Consider the following 19,108-nt stretch of genomic DNA (forward strand, 5'->3'; position numbering starts at 1 on the left):
AAAGGAGTGGATTGGTTGATCTAACCCCCTGGCCCTTGCTCCCAATATCTGTTTATTTATAACCTCTAATTGTCCCTGGAGGGCCTTCACATATTCACACAAATATCCCTCTCCCAGCTGTCTCAGATCTTGTTCAGCAAATTGTAACTGATATGGTCTCCTGTATACTATTTCGAAAGGGCTTAAATTTTCCTTTGTCCTTGGCTTAGTTCAGATTCTTAATAATGCTAAAGGGAGAGATTGTAGCCAAGTTAGATTTGTTTCTTGCCTTATTTTTGCTATTTGTTTTTAATTAAACGGTTCATTTTTTCCACTTGTCCACTTGCTTGAGGCCTATAAGGAGTGTGTAATTGCCAATCTATTCCTAACACTGTACTCACTTGTATTGTTTTGTCACAAAAGTGTGAGCCTCTGTCAGAAGAGATTGTTGCCAGTACCCCAAAATGGGGAATAATCTCATTCAACAATCCCTTCATTACCTCTCTTGCTTTGTTTGACAAGGAAAAGCTTCTGGCCAACCTGAAAATGTATCAGTCATAACTAATAAATATTGGCACCCCCTTTTTCTTGGGAGTTCAGAAAAATCAACTTGCCACTGTTATCCTGGATAATTTCGTCTACTAATGTTCACTAGTTTTATTCTATTTGTTACATTGGGATTATTATGTAAACACACTTCGCATTGCTGAGTCACCTGCTTTATTGTACGGTATAAGTTTTGCCCTATCAATTTTTGATTTAGCCTTTTATATAAAGTATCAGCTCCCCAATGAGTCTTATTATATTCTGTTAGGGCTGTGGTCCATATTAAATTGGATGGTACCACTATACGGCCATCTGCCAAATAAGCCCACTTATTTAATTTTATTTTACGATTCATGTCCTGAATTAGCTTTAGGTCTTCTTTAGAATAGTTTGGTTCCTGATCTGCACTTACAGTTTGGAATTTACCGTCTGGCATTAAGGATAATTCCTCTTTTCCTACTTTCTCTGCTGCTCGTCTGGCCTCGTGGTCAGCCAGGCAGTTTCCAATCTCCAAATCAGTGCCTCAATGGGTCATCTTACGTTCTTCCTTCCTGGATGACCCTCTTATAACAGAGGGGGCCATTCCTCACATCAGGGTCTGGCATGGCACATGTTCCCACCGCTCAACGCCTACTGGGTTGCAGCCAACAGCGGAGCTCAAGATTCTTCTTGGTGGCAAACACAGAGGCCAACCCAGTCTTGCCCTTGACTATGGTAGGAGGCACCTGACCAACCTTATTCCTTGTACTTCGCTGTCAATGCAGAGTTTCATCTGCACATCCCATAACAAGTCACTGTCATGGCAAAACACACAGATTTACATTAGTAGAACTACTACAGAGTGTATTTTATTTCAGTTTTCATGCCAATATCCCCTACAGCCCTGCTGACCAAGGGATATTGTTTTACCTGAGCTAGACAGGCCTTCCCCTTATCATTTTTACTGTAGCAGGTAAAGCATTTTTTTTGCCTTACCTGGAATTTATTTCCAGATATACCTGGTTATAGATTTCTTTTACTTCAGGGAGGTCTTCTTTTCCACTTTTCTGTTGAATTAAAGATAAGCTCAAGATTTCAATTAATTGATTATTTTTAGCCTTTAGTTTCATTTCTCCTTCTTTAAACGTCCAGATCTTCTAATAAATCTCATCCCAACAAAGATTTTGGTGAATTTAGCATTCTTATTGTTTTCTTAGTTTGTATTTTAAAGGTTTCAGAATGTTTTCCTGGTGGCCAGCAGCTCCCCCACAACTGTAACAAATACTTTTCACTGAAGTTTAACATCAAATAAGTTGGTTTTGCATTCACTAAAAATTCCACCTCATTTTTCCTAGTCCCTAGTTCACCAGAACGCCTTGCTGGTTCTTTAGCTCAGGGCAATCTCACTTCCAGTGTCCACTTTCCCTACAATATGCACAGTGATCCGATCCCATAGGAGAGGGATTCACTCTTTCACTTCTGCCCAGCTCTTCTTCTCTTACCTTCTATACGTGTTCCCTGTTCCTTCTATCAACTTTTCTACATCACGATTACCTTAGTGAAAATCAACTCAAACCTCTATCCAGGCCTATTCACAACCAACTTTCCAACATCTAAATTTCCCCATCCATCCGAGATTCACCTTTACTCTCCTCAGACCCGCTGCCTGCCCTAGAGGGGCCGTTACCGGTCCTGTTGTGCTGCAAATGCTGCAGCAATCGGGGTGACATTGTCAGGTCCTTCTGCTCAATTGTCAGCAAGAGCAACCCCCTCCTCCCCACCAGCAGAAGGGTTCGGGGCAGGAGATGCTCTTCCTGCTCTGCAGGTTGCACAAGCCTGCCTCTGCTACAGCACTTCTGTTTTAACTCTTTCTGACCCTGAATGCAAATCTGCTCCTTGTTGCTTTAAGTCTGCGTTCTTACATACCATGCCTTCGCAGGCAAACAGCAAACACCCTGCCATGCGTCCCGCAGGGCTCAGCCGCACCTTCGAGGGGCGACGGGGCTTTGTACAAACTCACCCCGATACTTTAACACTTTCACAGGGTCTAGATAGCGGCGGGAGGGGAGGGAGGGAGGTGGTAAGGGCTGCTGCGGGGGGGGGGCAGGGGGGGCGGTGGAGGTATATACGCAGGGGGAGAGGTAGGGATCTCATCCTCACTTCTATTCTTCTTCTTTTTCCCCCCTTTGTTTTCTTTTAACGGGAACAAAAGGGCCCTAGTTTCAGACCCTACCCATAAGGAAGCATACTCACTTTCCTCCGGGCTAAAGGGGTCTTTTGAATTCACATATCTATTCAAAGCCCGGCATATCCAGTCTTCAGGTGCCCCGAAGACTGGTCGGTAGAGGTGGTCGCCCCTGATTTGTTTCCCACCCCAAACTTCCATACAGTAGTGTATCAATCTTACTTTACTCTTACCCTGCCTAGAAGGGTACGCATCCCAAAATTTTATCATGAGTCCTAGCGGACTCTCCGGTGGTATCTGTGGGAGCCTAATCTGGACCCCAGAACCACCCATGGGATCAGAGGGCTTGCTTTTCCTCTGTCCCGTCTTCCGAGGCGCCTTCTTTCACTCACGCACTCGCTTCCCCTGGTTCGTGGCGCAGCCCCTCGCGGGGTCTGGAAACCGCACTACTGAGGGTCCGCACTCACTTCGCCCTCCCTGGCCGTCGCACACAAGCACGCTTCAGGATGCCCAGCCCCAACCGAACGGTGAACCGGCCTATACTCACGCGTCCTGCGTCTTCATTTGGGCTTCGTGCACAAAGGTTATGGGGTAACCGGTTTTATTTGCGTACTGTCACATTTGAGGTTCGTCGGTAAAGGGTTTGGCGTAGAAGCACCCTGACAAGGGCCGCTTATCCAGCGGGGCGCCTCCCCTGCCACGGACCTCAGGCCAGACTGCCCTTATCCGAGTCACGGCACCAAAATTGTTAGAGTTCACCTGTCCAATGAAATGACAGAGACTGGCCAATTAGAAAATGTGATTTATTAAAGCAAGCGACAAGTAAGCAAAACAGCGCTGGGCGGCCGGGGAGTCTCCTGCTCCACCAGCGGCGCGCAAACTCAAGCAAGCTGAGCAGCTCTTTTTCTCTTCCCCGAGGTCGCTTCTGACACCTTCAGTAGCCCCTCTGCTGCTTCTGTTATCCTGGTTTCTCGTCAGACAGGACGTTCCCATGTTTGGTGCAGCAAGATAACATTGTGGAAACGTCTCTTCTTGTTAAACAGGACGTTCTTAAGGCCACCACGATGGGTTCCTTCCTCTTGCTTACCTTGGTCGATCAGCAAATTCCCTTTAGTTACTTATTACAGTACCAGCCCAGGAGAGAGGGGAGGCTGCTGCAGCCCCCCCCGGCTGCGGCCAAGGAAGTGTGTTCCAGTGGGCACACGCGTGCCGAGCGGGCATGCCCGCCACACACACGTGTGCATGCAGGTAGGGTCAGCGCTGGGTTATGCGGTGTACACACCCGCACAGGCAGGCAGAGGCAGCCCCCAGCCCCTGGTGCCTGTAAGCCCGCCGCAGGGGGCTGCGCTTTTCCAGCGCCGGGTGGGCACCGGGGCCCGGGGGGCAGCGATCTCGCTCGGGCTCTCGGCAGCGGAGCTCGGCAGCAGCCCGGGCTGCGAGAGGGGGGCGGCTCGGGGGGCGCGGGGCCACCCGGGGCGGGGGGACACCCCTCCCGGCCGGCGGGCGGTCCGGCACCGGTGCCGCGGGCTGGAGCGACCCCGCCCGCCCCTCCGTCGGGGCCAGCCGGCGGCTGGAAGCCGGTGGCCGCCCCCCGCCCCCCCGCGCCGCGGTGCGCTCGCTGCGGGGTGCGCCGGCGGGGCCGCTGTGCCCGGGCCGCAGAGCCCGCACGGCAGCCGGGGAGGGCTCCGCCGTCCCCCCCCGCCCTGCCCGGGGGCGGCTGCGGGAGCGGCGCGGGCGAGCCGGGGGAGCTGCGGGTGACGGGCGCCCCCCGAGCGGCTGCGGAGGACGGGCACGACCGCGGCAGAGGCCGCGAGTGCGGCGTGAAGGTGCCGGTCAGCCGGAGCCGCCTCCCGCGGGGGGCCCGGGCTCGCTGCCGGGTCTCCGCGCGGTCGGGGCTGTCGCTGCCGAGGTTCGAGACGTTTCGCCGCCGCCCCTCGGCCCGACACGCTCCTGCGACGGCGGCGCTGGCCGTGCCCGGCTCGGGGCAGGCGTTGGCCAGCCGGAGAGCGGACCCCTTCTCCGGGAGAGGCCGGAGCGAGGCGGCGAGCGCCGGGGAGCGCGCAGGGAAGGGAGCGGGCAGCCCTGCGCAGGGGGCGAACCCGGGGGCTGCGCCGCGGCTCCGCACTCGCGGCTCCGCCTCAGCCGCCGGCAGCCCCCGCAGAGCCGCCCCCGGCCCCGCACCGCGCCGCGCCGCAGGCAGCCCCCGGCGCCCCGGGAAGCGTTGCGGACCGACGGCTTGCACGTCGGTGGTCAGCAGAAGGCAGCTCTGCGCCTTAAGTGGCAGCGTAGAGGAAAGATGTGTCTGCAGCGAAGCAGCGGAGCGGGTCCGGAGGACAGCGCGTGTCGCAGGCGCTTGGCAGCACACGGCCTCGGGAGGGGGAACAGACGCCATGGGGCAAGCTGGGGCACAAGGTAAGCTCAAGGAGAACCAGTTGGTTAATGGGACCAAACAGAAATTACTTGAACTGTGCATGAACACTTGAGTGAAAGTAAAGACCGCTGTGCCTTTAAATGGGGACGAGGCTCGTAAGACCCAGTGAGGATTAAGTGTGACTAAAGGTCATCGTAAACGGTTTTTCCAGGGGTATAAAGTATTTTCCTGTCGCGAAGAGCTGTGCTAGCTTTGTGGGTTTGCCCCCCAGCTCCCGTCCCCGCAGACACGCGTAGCTGGTCCCTCGGCCGTGCGGGTGCTCGATCCGTTGCGCGGCGGGCGATGGGATCCGGCCGTTGGACGGCAGCATCGGGTCCCGAGGAGACGGTGGCTGCCAGCCCCGGCCGGGCTGGGCGCTCGGAGGGGCTGCGCGACGTCCCGGTGCGGCAGCGGCCCTTCCCGGGGCTCGCCCCCCGTCTGGGTGCGAGGGGGGTGGCGGCCCGGCGGGTGGCGGGCCTGCCGGGGTGGGAGATGCGGCTCCAGGTGCTTTGCCCGCCGGCCCGGACGGTGCTTTCGCCTCTCGTTACGCGTTCGGGGGAGGCAGGAGGGTCGCCGTTACCGTCAGCGAGCCCGTGCTGCCGCCGCTGCCCGGCGCCGGGGCTGTGTGGCATCCCGGGGTGGCGGGGAGCGGAGCGATGCGCCTCGTCCTTGCAGGGTGCTGAGCTGCCCTTCCCCGGGGCCAGGGCTCGCTGCCGCTTCCAGCTGCACAGGATTTGGTCCCGCAGCCTCAGGGTGAGGGCTGGATTTTCGCGAAACGAGGAGGAGCTGCTGGCACCTTCTGTACTGGCGGTCGGCTTGATTTCTTGCTGTGCTTTTCATAGATTTTTAATAGCCCGGTGGAGTACAAATTGTAAAGGAAACTTGATACGCAGAGTTTTAGAGTTTGAAGAGAGATTATTCACCCTCCAGCTGTCGTGAGGTTTCACCTCTCCTTCCTGGCAGGACTGATCTTCCAGTTAGAAGTGAAACAAGGTCAAACGGTTAAGAAAAAAGGTTTCCTTCTGTCAGGGCGAATCTAAATCAATCAAATTCCCGGGCACCAAAGTGTGCTGTGTAACAAATGTGAGTGCAAAGGTAAGCACGTAGCTACCGGTAGCAGAAGAGCATGTGCGAGAGAAGTTGTGGGTCTTCTCTCTAAGTTCTAACACCTTGCTCTTTGCGCTGTTCTGCAAATTTGCCTGGATTTTAAGTATGGACAGAAGAGGGAGAGACCGAACATATGCATTTGATTTGCTTAATAGAAAATATCTTGGCAGAAAGACATGCTTGTGCTGTGTATTCTGTTAAGAGTTTGGCTTTTTAAAATACTCATATGTTCTGTCTAATGAAAAGCTGGTAGTATCTCCCATTCACCTAAGAATATATGTTCAAACATAGCTTGAGGTATGCTGCTAATCACGTTAAGAAAAATGTCTAGCTTAATATCAAACTAGCTAAAGTGCAGTCACTGGGGAATATCTCGGTGCTTGTAAACTTTAATTTAAAGAGTGCTATGAGGCTGGATTACCCGATAACCAGAACAATTGAAACAGCAGTATAAACCCTCTTTTTTGAAGGAAGACTGTAGGTCACTTTGAACAGCATAGAATCATAGAATCATTTAGGTTGGAAAAGTCCTTTAAGATCATTGAGTCCAGCCATTAACCCAACACTGCCAAGTCCATCACTAAACTGTGTCCCTGAGCACCACATCTACACCTCTTTGAAATGCCTCCAGGGGTGGTGAGGCCACCCTGAAACTTCCCTGGGCAGCTGGTTCCAGTCCTTGACAACCCTTTCAGTGAAGAATTTTTTCCTAATGTCCAATCTAAACCTCCCCTGGGGCAGCCTGAGGCCGTTTCCTCTTGTCCTATGCCTTGTATCCTTGTTGGATCTGGTAGAAATGATCCCCAAATGGCAGTGTGTAAAGGATTAATTTAAATTCCAGATTCTGGTTGCCTGGCATTAGCAAAAATAAAGCTTTTGTGTTATTTCTCTTAACAGTTAAAAATTAGATGCAGGAAAAATAAAGAGAAACACTAAGTACTGCATTTCCACACCCACCCACCCCCCCCCCCCCCCATTTACCTTTTGGTAAGACAGAACTAATTTGCTCTCCTATCTGCTGTGCATCCTGGTGCTGAGCTAATCTTTTCTATGCCCTAGATTGTTATTAGCCTTGCTTGCTTATTACGGAAAGACTTACTTTCGAGGACTCCTTTTAATTCCATTTGGTCCTACACTGCCTTTTGTCTTAAATGTTATTTTTTTGTAGTGTCCTTTGAAAGATTCTTGGCCTTTTCTAACCTGGGACAAATTTATAGTAGCCTGGTCGAGTTTTCCTAATAGTTAATGATCTTCCCAGCAGGATATGCTCTTTGTCTTCTTCCTAACTTGATTCAGGACACATTCTGTTTTGAAGTGCCCTTACCCTTGAGCCATTGTGCTGGGATTTAGTGGATTGACCCAAACTCTAGTAGATTTTTCTTGAGGCTTTTCTGTGTCACTTTGCACAGCACTGGTAAGATACCTGCTGTCAAAGTGCTTGTATTTTAGTAATAACTCCTTGGCATTGTTAAAGTAAGTATGTTTAAATTTTCCTTTGGCCGACTCATCTGTTTTAATTCCTTAAGTATTCAGATTTGTTCTGAGACAGGTCGAGGAAAGGAGCACTTGTTCTTTACAGAGGATGAAATAGCAGAAATAAATGTGTAAATAGGCATGACCATTAGGCCATCAGGGGTGTTTCTATGGGTATGCCTGCTATGCCCAGAATGGTGTAAGAACAGTAATCCGCTTTGCAGATTTGGCTGTATGACCTATCACTATGTTTAGAGGTGCAGGCATCAATAGATGCAAGTGTTTTCACAGAATTAAGAAAACCATCTTGTCCATGCAGTCCAGCCATAAATGATGCAGAGAACAACAAATAATAGAAAAAAAATGTCTTTTCAGAGGCATATGAGTAAATAGAGTATTCTGTGCTGTCCTGTACACGCATGTGTGTACATGTATTCGTAGCCAGTGAGTCGTGGCTCCTAAGCCTGATTTAAAAACTGAATGAGTTCATTATAATCCCCTCCTCCCCCGCCCTCCCCCCCCCCCCAAAAAAAAAAAAAAAAAGATCTGAGGAATCAATCTAATCTGCTTTACTAAATGAACATGTGAAAGTGCTTACCAGGGATAAACCTGGGGACTCTACATATTTCTCTCTTTTTCCTCCAACAGAATGAAAACACCTTTGAGACAATAAAGGAGTTGGAAGAGGAGCCAGTGTGTCCCATTCAGTATTCTCTGTGTATCTGCGTGCACCGCTTCCCCTGTTTGGTTTCTGATCGAGACGGGAAGGACAGGGAGGGTGTAAGGACATTGCAACTCTCAGAGAGAAGGTAGGCTTTTGTGCTGGCTTCAGGCAGTTCTGAGCTCTTTGGGGCTTAAATCTCCCCAGGATGGGTGTGATGTTGTCTACTCCAGGGCAAATGGAGAGGAGGAGGGGCGCCTGGAGGGAGGACCCAGGGCGCAGGGGACGCCCTGAGCATCAGAAGTTGTTGGAACCAGTGATGACTAGAGCTGTGACCAGGGGGGACCTCTCAGATTTCTCTGCATGTGGTACCCCAGTTGCTGGGACGTACATGAAGCAGAGATTGTGCGGTGTGGTGGGAGGGTGACTTGGTTTGCAAAGGGGGAGCTCAGGCCAAGCCCCTGCAAGGCAGGTAGAACTGCAGATCCTCCCTGTGCTTCGTGTTCACCTTGCCTATGACAACGTGCCGCAGAGAAGCTGAGCACAGCCCTTTGCTGACGCCCAGCAGCTTGTGCTCCCTGCTGTGCCCCTCTGAAATATTTTGGTTGATCGTCATTTCATGGCGAGCTGTATTGTCCCCACAGCCAGGGCTACTGCAGCAGTAGCAAACCAGGGCTTCTAGTTCCTCCCCGACGCCTGCCTTCCTCCCCCTCTGCATCTCCCCAGCTCTCACAGAGGAGGGGTTGCCAGTGGTGCCTTCTCCAGGCAGGGCACATCTGCAGCTTCCATTGAATACCCTCCTTCCCTTTGAAAGCCCTGCCTCTTTCTGGCGGGTGGGGTTTGCTCATTTCCGTGAGCGCTTTTGCAGGTGGTGGTGACGTGGGACGGAAAGGGACATACAGTGCTGGAGGTAAAGAGCCGCTGCGCGTCTGGTTACACCGTGTTTGTACAGCTGAGGTGGGTACAAATCGGGGGTGGCTTTGCTGGAGAACTTTGCCAGGGCTATAACTGGCCGCCTGTTTGGGAGTCCCAGAGCAGCACGTTCGGTAACAGGAGATCGCTGCGCTGCCTGCCCTTGCCGTTGCTGTTGCGCATGCGGCAGTAAACACCTCCTCTGCACAAAACTGAGTCCGGGTAGAGTCCATGGAGACAGTGTTGGTAAGAATCCCAGGTGCTGCAGAAAAGCAGTCTGAGGTCTCAGCTGAGCTGTACTGCTTCAGAAGGGAGATTAGCCATAGATAGGTACGTGCTTTCTTTCTCAGAGAGGGGGAGGATGGTGTGGGATAGTCCTTTGCTCGGTGGTCCTGTGGGCATGTGCACTGGAGAGGAGCCATCACAGGCCACCTCTTCCTGAGCAAGCCACCACTGTGGGAGGCACCGAGATGCTCAGCAGAGGCAGTTTAGGAGCGACAGGGGTGATCTGTCCCGCTGCTTGGAGGTAATCCCCTCCATACAACCCTGAGATGCAACGTACCCAGCTAGAGGGAATCCCAGTAGAGGTGGACAAAAAGATGAACACGTGCAGGTATTGCTCCCCAGCAACATGCGAAAAAATTCATCAGCAGTACATATCCTGGCATGTACCCCGTTCATATGGAAGGTGAAGATTTATGGTTTTTAGTGTAAGTGAAAAGTTGTTGGACAGTCTGTTTTGCCTTGGAACAAAACCATACAATTAAATTTCGCGAAGCAACCCGTGTTTCAAATCCATGGACAAGGTGAAATGCCATGTGCATGAGAGCGTTTCTCATCAGCGCGGATCTTTGCTGTCTCTAAAGCAGTGCAGGCTGGGGCTGTGGGTGCTACTGGAGATATGCAGCCCGCCTGCACTGCAGGAAGGTCATTCTGGTCTGACTGTCAGCTGGAGCTGTATGTTGTACAATATTGTACGTGTTGTGCCAAGCTTTCTGCAGGTAAAGAAAAGAAAGCAGCAGTCATGTATTTGACAACAGCAATCATAGGTGATGCTGTGAAGAAATTCAGGGAAAATCTGCGGCGCATGTGATTTTGACTACAACCGAGCTGTAGTTCTGACTTGTCTTGGTCACTTTAATTAGTAATGTGTCATTAATTTAAAAATAACCGGTGCAGTTAAAGAGCATGGGTGTTGGTCAGAAAGGCCTGGTTTCTCATGTGTAAATTCACCAAGTCAGAGGCACTGATGCAAGTGCCTGGATGAATCGGTAAAACAGGGCTGGGCTAGCCAGGGCTGGCACGGGCAGCGTGTGCAGCCTGTAGTGGTTTAGGCAATAGCTCTAATTCAGAGTTATGGTGGAGGTGCTGAATGTGCTTGGGTTTGAAAGCACACAGTCTTCGTTAGCTTCAACGGAAACTGCAGGATTCTGCTGTGCAAATCAATGAAACTGTGAGATACAATCCACTGTTCAGGAAAGTCAGAACATATTTTTAAGGAAGTCTCTGTTGGGAGGTAAAACCGCTGCTGAAGCGATAGCAGCGATGGAGCGTGTGTAAAAGAGCCTGGGGAGACCCGCAGCCTTCTGGAGCCAGGCAGAGTATTTCCTGTTCACTTGAGCTATTGGTCACGACGGGAAGATGCTTCCTACAAACTGGGGTTTGTTCTAATGGGAATAGGTGACTTGTGAATAAAGAGGGCAGTGGAGGGTTGTCTTTTTTCCCCATTTTTGGAAAACGGAATGCATTATTGTTCCAGTTTAACAATAGGTGGCACTTGGTTCCAGTGCAAGTAGTTATCTCTTCATTGCCATAAAAAGAAATCCATACAATTATATCAGTTCTGATTCTGAATCAAAGAATGAAAATAGCTTCTGGACAGGGTCTTGACTACTAATTCATGTGCTGTGCTATCTGCGTGGTGTGTCTTCATTGCCTTTCACTAAAATTCCTCTTTCCTGTGAAACCAGTTGTGTTTGTGGGTTTGGGATCTTTTTTTCTTTCCTCTCCTTGTTCGCAGATCCACTTGATTTTTTTCTGGTGGTGTTACAACGAACATTGTGCAGTCCTCCTAACGCTTTGTCCATCAGTAATGTTTTCACTTTTTTCTTGTTCCTGTTTTAAGAGACACTATTGTTTTCTAAGGGCTGTATTTTTGTTATGTCTTGCATGATGAGTGAATTCAAAGTACTTTCAATGGCATAATACACTTTGTAGTGTAATTTTGTGAAAATGCTTCTGTATGAATTACAAAAAAGATCATTTTATATTATTTCAGGGGTAAACCCTGAATTAATCAATCTTGGATGTGGTGTTTCTGTCTTCTAGAAATACGTGAAGCTTAACTTTGTTTTTATAGGTTAAGAAGGAAAAAAGCAAACAAAGATGTTCAAAAGTGCAGGCGGTGGCAAAACAGGAGTGTGTGGATAAATTAAATAACATCACTAATTGGCAAATGAAACAAAAGATTACTGTAAGGAAGAATGACTGTTTGAAAATGGAGAATGAAAACACGATAGAAGAAAAAGACAAAAGGAGTTTTTCATCTGGGGAGAGCTCAAAATTGATTAAAGTGCCAATGAAAGGGTAAGCTAAGGAAATAATCTCTAGCTCTTATTTGTAGTGCTATGTAAGTGTCTTAGGTTTTCTGATACTGTGGTAGTTGAAGTAGTTTCCTCAGTGGTGAAAGCCATAGTGAGTAGTCCACTGCTTCTCAAAAAATGAAGAAAAATTCTTTTTTGACAAAACGAAGCGCACGATGGAGGTTCAAATTTATTGCCTGCTCTAAAAAAAGAAAAGGGGAAACCAAAAGAAAACCCCCACCTAAATTCCTGTGATTTCCATGTCAACACTGAGGTAAAATGCATCTTCAAAACCAGAACTGAAGACTGGAGAAAGCAGTTATTTTTGTAGGAAAAGGCCACCTAGAAAAGAAAAGTAGGAACTTGGGGTTTGCTACTCCTCCCTTTTCTAGGTGATTTTAGTGATCTCCGTGCAGTTGGTGTTTTCCTTTTCATTAAGTTAATATGCCCTTTGTCAGGAGAGGGGAAAAGATGATATTACCAAACCAATCTCAAAAGTCTAAAGAAGGCACACGTATTTTTATGCAGACCTAAGCAGGAGCTTTTTCTCTCTGTCCTTCAAAGGAATCTCTGCTCTAGGTGCTTTCTGTACCGTGGCTATTGGGTATAGTCCAGCTTAACCTGGATCTAGCTCAGATTCCACGTGTCCCCCTCACTCCTAGGGGAAGGGTTTTAAATACTTGGGCATATTCCACGATCTTTACAGTCAAGTCTGTGATTTTATCATAGATACTTTTTGTCTCGGTTGTTTCTGGACATCATCTTAAGTATATCTGTTTCACAGAAATATTTTTTGTAAACCTACTCACTTGGTGATTTTTTTTCTTTCTTTCTGTGTAATGCAGTAAAATTGCCCTGAATGCCAAAGGTGCAAAGAAAAGTAGAAGGCAGCCTTCAAAGCAGAAGGCTCATCAGCAGATGAGCTCTTCCAGTGGCAATCATGGTCAAGTACCGGACGATAGCACTTCCAGTGAAATATCTGAGGATGAAGGAAGGTATGCATGTAAGGAATGTTGAAAATAAAACTTACTTAATGATAAAAATTGGCCTGAGAGCTAGAGGCAAGTTTGTTTTTTTGTTGTGTGTTTAGGTTTTTTGTAAACCTGATGCATATGAAGATTCTTGTTCTTTCGTGTGACCACCTGATGTTCTTTCTTGTTCTTTCCTGTTCTTTCCTGTGACTACCTGATGCGCTTTGTGTTGACAAACACTTCACTTTTGTTTAGAGTGCTTTTGAACATGCTGGCCAAGTCAACAATGAGGTCACGTGCACAAATTCTGATTAATTACATGAGTGTGTGCACAGGCATAGAAGTATTTCATGTGTTTAAAAAGGGTGAGGTATCTCAGTTTTTTTCACTGCAGGTACCTCAGGATTTTTTGCCCTGCTCCCCGCTCCACCTTTTCTCTTGCAGCTGTTCCCTCCTGACTTCTTGCCCACCCTGAACTTACTTGTGTGGGTTGTGGCAAAGTGCGAAAGAGAAGTTGTTGACACTGTTCAGCCCTAGCTAAAAATCTGGTGTGTTAGCAACACTGTTTTGGTCAGAAATCTAACGCACAGCCCTGTGTGGGCTGCTGTGAAGAAAACAAACTGCATCCCAGCCAGACCCAGGACACCAGAGAATCCAAAATTACAGTTCTTTGACCTGTAGGAGAAGGATTCTCATTACTGAAGAGAGCTAAACCCCTGGTATTAAACAGGGAATGCACGTAACCGTAGAGCTCCATGTCTGTAGCTGTAAGATTTCTGTCACTTTGCGTGAAGTTTAGGGAACAGTTATTTCAACTATTTGCTTAATATCTTGCGGAAAAATTAGCCTTCCAGTAGACATTAATAGCACACAATAATTGTTTCAGTCTTGAACTATATCTAGCAAAGTTACTATACCAGATTTTAGTTTAATTCAGTTCTGCAATTAAGTTTTCAAAGCTACGGTAGGTATTACTCATAATGCAAAGTAAGCATTTCAGTACTGAAATGTATTTCTGTTTTCTAGACCTGCAGCAACAACCAGGAGTGAAAGGAACGAGGTACTGTAAAACTAGTTTCTTGGTAAACAGTCTCTATCAGCTTTTAATCACTTAGATGGGAGCAGTGTTTATGTAGTGATCGACCAGATGTACAAATTGCTGCTGGTATGCAGCTTTATTGTATTTGAGACAAATCTGTGGGCTGTGAAGGAGAGAATGAATCATTCCTGCATTTGTAATGGTCTGTAATACTAGACAGTGGAATTACAGAAAGTACTGTATTTTTTGTAGGTCAGCAGACAAATGGAAGTAACTGATGGCCCTGGTTTAACTCACTCATCTGACCCAACTTCAGAGGATGTCCGGTTACAAGCTTCAACCTAGAAGGAGACTATGCTGCTGTTGGAAGAGCTTAGCGTGGTTCATACGGGTATGTTTTCAAGTCTCTGTCTTCAGCTGTTACAAGTTCCCCTTAAAACATGATTTCTTTGTAGGCACTCCTAAGTATTTTAATTTCATATTTTGATATAGTATCTCTTTGTGACTAGAGATCCCCCTCAAAAGCTGTGAAACTGTCACCTAACCTGAGATGTTGCCTGCATTACCAGCCGATGTGCCTTACGTTATCATTGGTTCTCTGTCTAGTCAGAGCTGGAGAAGCAGTTTCTTGCAAAGTACAGTTCAGCTCCTTCTAATGCGGTCATCAAAAGTCAGCAAGAGCTTTTTCTTCTTTATATCCCCTTGATGTGGTTTAAGCCCAGCCACACCTAAACACCTAAGCACCACACAGCCACTCACTTGTTCCACCCCAGTGGGGTGGGGGAGAGCATCGGAAAGGGAAAAGTGAGAAAACTCATGGGTCGGCATGAAAACAGTTTAATAGCAAAAGCCACGCACGCAAGCAAAGCAAAGCAAGGAATTCATCCAGCACGTCCCATGGGCAGGCGGGTGTTCAGCCATCTCCAGGACAGCAGGGCTCCGTCACGCATAACAAATACCTGGGAAGACAAAGTGCCATCACTCTGGATGTCCCTCCCTTCCTTCGTCCTCCCCCAGCTTTATATGCTGAGCATGATGCCGCGTGGCATGGCACATCCCTTGGGTCAGCTGGGGTCAGCTGTCCCAGCCGTGTCCCGGCCCGGCTCCTTGCGTACCCCCAGCCTGCTCGCTGGTGGGGTGGGGTGAGGAGCAGAAAAGGCCTTGGCTCTGTGTGGGCGCTGCTGGGCCATAACGAACACATCCCCGTGCTACCAACCCTGTTTGCGGCACAACTGTAAAACATGGCCCCGTACCAGCGACTGCGAAGAAAATTAACACTATCCCAGCCACAACCAGCACCCCCCTCAACAGCTAATGACAAAGAGTACAGCAAAATAATGGCTTTGCTTAAAAATAATAAGTACATATATATAACAAATTTCAACTGTCATAAGATGCTTGCATATGTGCACAAGGCATTATATAAACATAAGCATCACTTACTAGGGCTCTTAAACTATGCTAAAATTTCATTAGGCAAGTGTTAACCTTGGCCGAAGGCCAAACTGCCCCCCCAGTGCTGCCACTGCCCCTCCTTGACAAAACGGGGCGAAAAAGCTGGTGGGTCAGTGTGAAGGCAGGGCTGTCACTTCCCAGTGACTGTCACTGGCAAAACAGACTCCACCGATTAAAATACATTTGGATAGTGAGAAACAAAGACCCCAAACCTGAGAAGGACACGTCGGCACCCCCCCTGCTCGAGCTCTGCTGCGCTCCTTCCCTGCCACCTCCCCAGGCAGCGCGGGGAGGCTGCGGTCGGCAGTCGGGACGTAGCAGTTTCTCTGCTGCTCCTTCCTCGTCCCTTTTCCCTGCTCCAGTGTGAGTCCTCCCCCAGGCTGCAGTCCTTTGGGGAAAATCTCCTCCAGCCTGGGCCCTCCATGGGTCGCAGGTCCTTCGGGAAGGATCCGCCTGCTCTGGCACGGGGTCCTCCGCAGCACTGCGCTGTGGGTATCTGCTCCAGCATGGTTCTCTCCGGGGCTGCAGGGGAATCTCTGCTCTGGCACCTGGAGCAGCACCTCTCCCTCCTCCTTCGCTGACCTGGGTGTTCGTTTGCGGGGCTGGTTTTCACATGCTTTTCCCCTTCTCTGCCCGTGTGGTGGTTTCGCCCTTTCCTACATTTGTTTTTCCTGAGGAGCTGCCAGCACGGCTGAGAGGCTCAGCTGTGCCCTGCGGTGGGTCCATCGAAACCGTCCATGGCCAGCACGGGGCGACCCCTGGCTTCTTCTCACAGGGACCTTCCCACTAACCTGCCACCTGCACCTAATACAGCAAAGCACTGAACAGCTTATACATTGGGCAGTATTTGTGCAGCTTTGTGTCTTTTCTGTCTCAAAACAGGTTCTGCTACTTTGTTGAAAATGCAAAACATACTTCTTGAATATGAACAGAGAATAGAACGTCAGAAAAATCGGAATAAAGCGCTCTCAAGAGAAGTAAGGAAATTGGAAGATGAAAGGGAGGAGTCACAGTTCAGAGCGGAGAAGACTCAAGATTTGAAATCCGTGTTGGCTCACCAAGAAGCGGAATGGAAAAGGGGTATCCAGAGCCTTAAGTATGTAAATTGTGGTCTGATAATGTATTATCTTGTCAGTGGTTTTGTTCCGAAAGACACCGATGGTGCAGGCAACAGGATGAGAAGTTTCCAGTCTTTTGGGTTTGGGTTTTTTGAATCCCGTGGGCCAGTTATGCTATGAAGTACATAATGTGAGAGGGGAAAAACGTCCGGATACCAGCTCCACGTACAGTCTTCTGGATGTTGTTCTAACTTTGTTTTCTAGCAAGAAAAGAGCAAGAGAGTGTGTACGGGGAAATCAGATTTATAAGAGAGATCTGAGAGATGGTTGGGTGTGGGTTTTTTTTTCGTTTTGTCCTCGCAGCTTCAGTTGGCCTATAATACTAGGATTTCTGGTAACTCCACCCAGTGCAAGTCAAACCAGAGCTTAGAGCATTTGTTTGCTTACCTGTTTGTTTGTTGGAAAGGTCAAGTTTGGGATTGCCCCTTTCCCCACACTCCTGAGCTAGACCCGGAGGTGTGAGGTTTCTCATCGCTGTTGACATCACGTCCGACAGGGGTGGCCAGCAGGCACCGTAGGCAGTTGAGCAAGGACAACTGCAGAGCCCTGGCCTGGGAGGGGAGATCTCCTCGTGGTGATCCCCGGTGGGATGGCGTGGCTGGGGAGCTGGCCCAGCAGGGCCAGGCGGCCCAGGCAGAGAGCGAGCTCAGCAGGAGCCACCGTGAGCTGGCAGCTGGGGCGGCCCGCAGCGGCCTGGGCTGTCTGGGGGGCAGCAGTGCCAGGGCACTGGGGGCAGGGAGTGCCCACCCCTCCTCAGGGCTTGCTGAGCTGTGTCTCGAGCCCGGGGTCCGGTTTTTGGCCGCCCAGCCCAGGAGATCTTGCCCAGCCCGTGTGAGGTCGGCAGGGAGATGCCGGGCTGGCGCGGGGGCAGGAGCACCAGCCCTGTGAGGGGAGGCTGCGGGAGCTGGGCCTGGGGGAGTTGGGCCTCCCAGCGCGGGGGAGGGGAGTACGAGGAAGACGAGGCCGGTCCCAGCTTGGCCTGGGTTTGACTTCAGCAGGTGTTCAAAATCCTCAAGCATCTGTCAAGTATAAAGAAGTAGTATTTTCATTCTAAGTGAATTCTCCAAGCAGCGTTAATTTGTACTTTCGAAAGTTACACTTTTTATGAAATTACACTAGAAGTTATATGTAAAGCTTTTTCCTTGCAATATACGCCATTCAAATACAAACGTTTGTCAGTCTTTCAAGTAATTTTAGTGGTGGTTGATTCTTGTTTTGCAGAATTTCTAAAGCAGGCTTTCAATTGGCAGTTCTTCCCTTACGCTGACACTTGATTTTTTAAATTTTTTTTTTTGTTCACTGTTGCGAGTATATGGGAAAAAATAGTCAAAATAATGATCAAACACAAAGCTGCTTGCTTGTTTGGGTACCGTGGGCACACCATGGACCGTTTTTTACCATGTCAGTGCTTATTGCTGATTGTTTCAGTTGGTAAAGAAGCTGACCTTCCATAAGGCTTTCCTTGTAAGTCAGCTTCAAAATGAAATTGCTGTAGTTTCTCCCAGAGGTAGATCCGACTGGGGTTTAAAACTGTTTTTAATCGTATTCAGCTTAAACCCCATGCATTTCTGAATCTGGTTTTGAACACTGACATCCTTCTGGAGTAAACAGAAGCTGCTTGTTCTGCCTGTGGTCAGCAGTTGTTTTAGACTTACAGAAGGCTTGCTGAAAAATTGTTGGGTCTGCCATAGATAAGTGGCGTGCTGATTCACCAGTATTGCTTCTGGTCACTGAATCAGTAATGTGTAGGCAATGCTCAGTATACTAAGAAAATGTATACTAACCATAGTAAAAGTTTACGATGCTTTGATCTGATGAGACAACAAACTCCTTTTTCAGCAAAATGGCTGTAATATGAAGATGGATTTTTTTAATTTTATTATAGAAGTGTGCACACTGGTGTGTGTTTCCCTATACAAACTTACAAATAACTGATAAATCACTCAAAGTTTTTTTTTCTGTATCTTGTACAACTGATACCATGCACAATGGCATGAAGTTAGAATTCTTTAAAAAGTTGAAAAGTACAGTAAAAATATGAACTCTGAAAACGTTTAACATTTTTTATGGTTTGAGTTGTCTCTGCAAGTTCATCATGTGGAATATCTACTTTTATATCAGTGCTTTTGTTTCTCAAATACTCCGTTAAATCCCAGATCTTCTTTGAAACAAGAAGAAGAAAAGAAGCTCAGAGTAGAAGTGCTGTGTGAGAAAAGGAGAGAAGACCTCCGAAGGAAAGAAGATCAATGTTGTAAAGAGATGGAGGAGAAACAGAAACTTGAGTTACAGTCTAGGAATTTAGAAATGGAGTTAAGAACACTGAGAAGGCTCTTGAAACAGGTCTATTAAATAATGAATTAAACTCTTTGTCTTATTTTCTGCTTCTTTTCAATTGTATTCCAGTATGCCTAGAGAAGGAGGCGCTTTGTTCACGGAAGAGGCGTTGGATAACAGTTGTCAAATTTTGAGAACAGTAGAGTACAGTTGGTTCACAATTGGGTGGTTGTTTTTTTTTTTTTTGCTTTGCAGTTTATTATTCCCTTTTTCCTTTTTCAAAATTTAGGTTTCATTTGTATTTCAGGCAAAGCCTGACCTTTTTTTGAATTACTACAAAACATCCTGTATTTCGCCTTCTTAAATTTTCATAAGAAAATTTAAATTTATTTATTTATAGGTGGATTATCATAACGG

Source organism: Falco cherrug, chromosome W (assembly GCF_023634085.1).
Source record: "Falco cherrug isolate bFalChe1 chromosome W, bFalChe1.pri, whole genome shotgun sequence".
Lineage (NCBI taxonomy): Eukaryota > Metazoa > Chordata > Aves > Falconiformes > Falconidae > Falco > Falco cherrug.